Source organism: Elgaria multicarinata, chromosome 9 (assembly GCF_023053635.1).
Source record: "Elgaria multicarinata webbii isolate HBS135686 ecotype San Diego chromosome 9, rElgMul1.1.pri, whole genome shotgun sequence".
NCBI lineage: Eukaryota > Metazoa > Chordata > Lepidosauria > Squamata > Anguidae > Elgaria > Elgaria multicarinata.
The window spans coordinates 27732432-27738616 of record NC_086179.1 but is presented as its reverse complement, the minus strand read 5'-3'; positions in this window follow the sequence as shown (position 1 = coordinate 27738616).

Sequence of the window (6185 nt, the reverse complement as noted above, 5' to 3'; positions counted from 1 at the left end):
GTTCCTTGTATTCACAAATTTGCATCACCTACAACATTTTGTCACTGGTTTACCATCTCTTGGCTTCCATTTTGTGTATTCTTCATCAAGAAACAAAAGCTGTTATTTCAAAATATCTTCCACTCAAGCTTGGTGGTGAAGAGTCTTAAAATAAACAAACCAAAGCATTTTGTACTTATTAAAATGAGTGTGTGTGTGTGTGTAATGGATGTTTCTTATCTAGAAAGAGTTTAACCAGAGGAGCCCCAACCTTCTGCTGTCTCAGGTTATAAAGATGTTCACCTATCCTTATTTTTAATGGTCTAGACATTTTTCCTAAGTAGATCTTGTTGCAGGGACAGGTAAATGATGTAAATAACCCTGCAGTGTTGCAACTGAGAAAATCAACAATTTGTATAGATTTTCCATAGTTAGGATTTGAGATGTAAAATTTCCAGAAATTTTTAAACCATGGGAAAAAATGCTTCGGGGGGGGGGGGGTTTGGTGTTGGTTGGGTTTTTGTTTGTTTGTTTGTTTTGTTTTTGTTTTGTTTTTTGGAAAAAGGGATTTTTTGGAAAAATTGAAATAATGTGATATTAGCATTTTTACAGATTGAAAGTAACGTTTTCCTGATTTTTTCCGAGGGTTTTCCGAACCTTTGCATCACTAGTTAGGATGAGCAAATGTATGAACCTTTTTTGCAAATTTACAATACACACATTGGCCACATGGATGGTGTCCTTGGGCATGGGTATGTTTAGCACGGTGGACTGAGATGTGGTTTCCTATATCTTGTATTATCTGTATGTATTAGCAAATCTTTTAGATTTTTAGTTCTCTTGAATGTCACCACAGGCCTCATTGTTAAACCTGGCAAGTCTTGAAGCAAATGCTAATTCCAACATAGGTGTCTTGCGATTTTTTTGGTGACTGGATTGAAAGGCAAAATACATGAGAATCTTTTTGGGGGGTGCAAGAGGCTTTCACGGTTACAGTTATTGGCCTTAAACATGGCTGTTTCAATGTTCTTCTGTGGGTAACCCCTACTGTGAAAGTGATTTGTTAAGGCTTGTGACATTTGAATGAAGTCTTGATTTTTAGAACAGTTCCGTTTAATCTGTAAAAACTGACTGTATGGTAGATTATTTTTGAGATGTATAGGATGATAACTATCTTATTTCAGGAAAGTATTTCTATCTGTAGATTTTTTTAATATTGTAGTGGTGAGGCCTTGAGCTTGTTTTTTCACAACAATATCTAGAAAATTAACCAGTTGAGTACTGCAAGTGGTCTTAAAGCTAAGGTTAGGATCTCTGGTGTTCACCCATTCAATACATTATTTTAGCCTATCCTGTGTACCTCTCCAAAAAAATTTAAAAAAAACTTCATCTATATATCTCAACCATGTGGTCAATTTACATCCATAGTCATTGTTAGAAAAAATAAACTGCTGTTCGAACTCCTGCATATATAAGTTAGCAATTTCAGCTACTGTAGGGTACTCTATTGCTACTCCTTTAATCTCCCCCCCCCAAAAAAAAATCAAATGAAAAATATTTTTTTGTAAGGCTATATCCTCTGGAGCCACTAAAAATGTGATGGTGAATGCCATATTTCACATGTTTGCAAAATTCCAATTTGCTTGGTCCTATGGTATACTGGTGTATAATTGACCTGATGTCTACGGTTACCCAACACATCTTCTAGTTGTGTCTTGTTGGAGTCTATTCTTTGTATAGGCCATCTGAAGGAACTCTTCCTCCCATATGTACCTGCTTGGACCCTAAGGTCATCCTCAGGAGTCCTTCTCCATGAGCCCCTGCCAAAGGAAGTGAGGCAGGTGACTACTAGGAGGAGGGCCTTCTCTGCTGTGGCACCCCAGCTGTGGAATGAGCTCCCTAAGGAGGTTCGCCTGGCACCTACACTATATTCTTTCAGACGCCAGGTGAAGACCTTTTTATTCTCTCAGTATTTTAACAGTCTATAAATTAATTTTAATTTTGCTGTTTTAAATTTGTATTTTAAATTTATTTCTGCACTACTGCTGACTTTATCCTGGTTGTGCTTTTATATCATGTTTTTATACTGTTGTTTTATACTTTGAATGGTTTTAATTTTTGTGACCTGCCCAGAGAGTTTCGGCTATTGGCCGGTATAAAAATGCAATAAATAAATAATAAATAAATAAAATAAATAATAATAATAATAATAATAATAATAATAATAATAATAACAACAACAACAACAACGTGTGGAGTCACGAATATATGACTGCATGGATAGAATGAATGGCTTTAGATAATAATCAACAAATTGTGATAATGGTTCCAAAATGGAATCATTACCCAAAACAATGGGCCTACCCAGGGGTGGAATGATGGCTTTGTGGATTTTTGGTAAAATATAAAATAAGAGAATTCCAGGATTTTTCTTAAGTAAAAAACTATATTCTGATAGGCTAATCCATCCCATGGTCATATCTTCTTCCAGAACAGTCTTGATTTGTGACTGGATTTTGGATGATGGGTCATGTGCAATCAGCTTATATGATGTCTCATCTTGTAACTGACATCTGACGTCTGCCTCATAATCACTATGATTTTGAATCACTATTGCCCCACCCTTATCTGCCTTTTTAATAACAATATCCATGTTATTGGACAGAAGATGTAATGCATCTATTTTCTGTCTGGTCATATTCTGCCATGTTCTATATGTTACTGATTCTAAACTACCAAGTTGTTGTAATATCCTTCATTCATACAGTTGGATAGCTGGATCTATAGGTCCTGGTCGTATAAAATTCGAGACGGTTCTGAGTTTAGATTGTACTCTTATGGATGTCGTGCCTTGACTCTGGAAATAATGTTTCGATTTGATATTGCAAAAAAAATGGAATAGATCAAACCGTGTCTGGACTATATCGTATTTAGGGGTGGGGACAAAGGAAAGACCTTTGTCCAACACCTGTTCTTCTAACCCCAACAGGACTCCATCCGATAAATTAACCATCAGTGTTTCCTCCTTCTGAGCTGTCTGGGTGAATGTTCTTCTAACTGTCTCTGATGATCCTGTTGGAGTCCCTTGAAGCAGCCTGTTCTTTTGGGAGGATCCTGAAAAGAATGATTCCATATGGAGCTCGTGGACGAATCACTGTGATCTCCAGTACTGTGTGTTCTGGAGGCAATTCGTGGTCTCTTTTTTACTCTCCTCAAATACAGCCTTGCCAAAGCATGTTTTGAACGCACAGATTCAAAGAACTTCATGGGAAAGTGGGGTGGGGGCTACTTTCTGACCTTTTCAGCTGTTCACTGAACTCCTTTAGTAAACACAATTGTTGCCCTTATGGAGGATCAGGTGACACCAAGTCTGGAAATTGCCTTGGACCAATTTTCTCTTTCTGTGTGACCTGCTGCTTAGTTATATAGTTGTTTTGACTTCTATGCTGATTATTAAGGGAGCACCTTGGGAATTTATACAAGCAAACATATGAAATTCATATAAACTATTGTAAGGCTTGCCTGCCTGCCAGGTTTCTTAGCTGTTTTGATTACTGATCATTAAAAGCAAGCTGTTGTAGGGAAGGTCTGGTTGGTTGGTTTGCGTGATCTGAGGGATTTGGTGCTAAAGAGTATTATTCTCAATCATACAATTATCCTTTTATGACATAAAGCTCAAGTATTCCTGATACTTTCATTGTTTTCACTGGTGATGGAGACAATTTGTAATCTCTATAGACAAAGCCTTTTCATTTCCACTTGGCTAAACTCCATGGAAATTACACTCTTCCCACCCCTCAAAATTCATATTTAAACAGTTTGCTTCTTTTTTTTAATTGTCCTGCAATTGAACTATACTTTGATGGGAAAAGCAATACTTCCTGTGCCTCTAAAAGTAGCCTGAGACACAGAAATGTAGCCAGCAAAGTTTTCAGCGCCACTGAATTCTATGCCAGCAACAGCTTCATTTGCTTAATTTCTCTGTCTTGAGAAATAGGACCAGTAAAAGATTATTTCCCTACTGGGTCCTACTTTTCTGCCTATGTTTCTTATGTACCTGACAACTGTAGATCACCAGCATCGGATGAAATAGGTTCTAGTCTACGAAAGCTTGTGCCATAATAAAATGTGTTTGTCTTTAAGATGCCACCAGAGTCTTTGTTGATTTCATTATCTGTGCATCACTTTGACAGATTCTCTTTTGTAAGTACTTGCTACCATCTACAGTAAATATAAATACTGCTTGTGTTACTCTTTGGAGGATTTAAAAAAAAAAACACTTTGAATCCAGGATGAAATTGTTTTGATAATATTTAGGAAACAGCTGGAATCCTTTAGGATGTTTGTTTAGATGTAGAGCAGCATCAGTATACATGGCACTTAGAGTTACAAAGGCAAAATAGGCAGACCTCTGTTCCCACCTTCACCCTGCCAAAGCAAGCTCACAACTTAAAATAGTGAGGAAAGAATGTGTGCAAATGCTATGGCATATACTCAAAGCTTAATTCCAGTTGGGATGAGGGGTATCAATTGGCTGAGCAGCTTGTAACCTTCCAGATGTTGTTGGATTGAAGCTCCCAATTAGCAATGCTGGCTAGGTCTGATGGGAGTTGTAGTCCAACGTTGAGAGGATCACAAATCCCCTACAAATTAGGTTTACCATTTGAAAAGGAGGACAGTTGCATAGAAAGGGAATTTCAGCAGATGACATTTGTATATATGGAGAACCTGGTGAAATTCCCTTTTCATCACAACAGTTAAAGCTGCAGGTGCCCTGTTTAGCATGACCAGATACAAAAGAGGGCAGGGCTCCTGCAGCTTTAACTGTTGTGATGAAGAGGGAATTTCACCAGGTGCTTCATACATGACATCTGCTGAAATTCTCTTTTCAATACAACTGTTAAAAGATACAGGATCCCTGTCCTCCTTTTCATATGGTCACCCTACTACCAATAGCAATGCAGAATGTGTGAGGTGGGCTGTTGATTTAAAGGAAAGAGGTGGTTTTGCATACATGTTTAGGAAGGGAATTTCAAATGTAAGGAGGTGACAGCAAGACAGAATGTGTGGAATCAGGGCTGAGGTGACGGACCAGATGGTTCCACCATGACCAATGTACAGCAACTGACTGGCCTAGTAGTTGAATCTTACTTCCATGCTGGTGACTGATAGGACAGCATCCTCCACTGCACATGAAGGTAGCAGACTATCTTAGGCCAGGCAGAGTGGCATCTAACCTCCAGCAGCTCGGTGCTGCTCCCTGCCCCTGCTGCGTCTGCCAATAAGGGACTCATGGTAGAGCCAATGGTAGAGCCAGCCTTGCACACAGTATTATAAAGGTGAAGAAGAGCTTCAGTTGGCTGGACACACTATAGTCTGTGGAGCAGATTTCATGGATGGGAACATAAATGAGAACAAGGCTGAAAGATGGGGTTGGGCACAGCAAAGTGTTGAAGAGCTAGTTAAACCTAATCTACCCAGGCTTTGCCTCATAATTTCACACATATGCCAGATTGAGTGACTGACTAGTTTTATGCTACCTTTTTACACTGTGCTACCTTTTGGTTACTTTTGATGCTGTTTTAGTTTTAGGATCTTAGGAAGCTGTCTTATATTGAGTCAGGCCACTGGTCCATCTAGCCCAGTATTATCAGTACTGACTGGCAGCTGCTCTCTAGGGATTCAAGCAGTTTTCCCAGCTTAATGATGACGATGCACTCCAAAGCCCCTGGCGACCCGTTTCATGTAGATGTTAAATAGCATGGGGGTCAGAAGCAACTCCTGGAGCCAACCATCCAAGAAGCAAAACCACGGAATGCAGTATTTCCCACTCCCAACAAGTTACCATGGTCAATTGTATCAAAAGTCACCAGGACACCATTTAGGGCTACCATACCAAATCCCAACCTGAACCCCAAAATGGAGGCTCAGAGGAGGTGCAGTGTGGTACTGTTGTCCCCCAACCAGGGATTTAAAGGCCCACTGCCCCAGCGCGTTAATAGCCAATCAAACACAGGAGGCTGGAGAATACACTTAATCCATTTACTTCCAATACTGCAGTATGGGGGCACTCTCCGGTTCCATAAAATAGAGGCACCCAGAACAAAGGAATTTCACAGTATATATAGGCCCTGACTACAAGAGGGTGTTAGTCTCTTTCTTACCTTTCTACTGGTCAATTCTGGATTAGCAAATTAAGTTACATT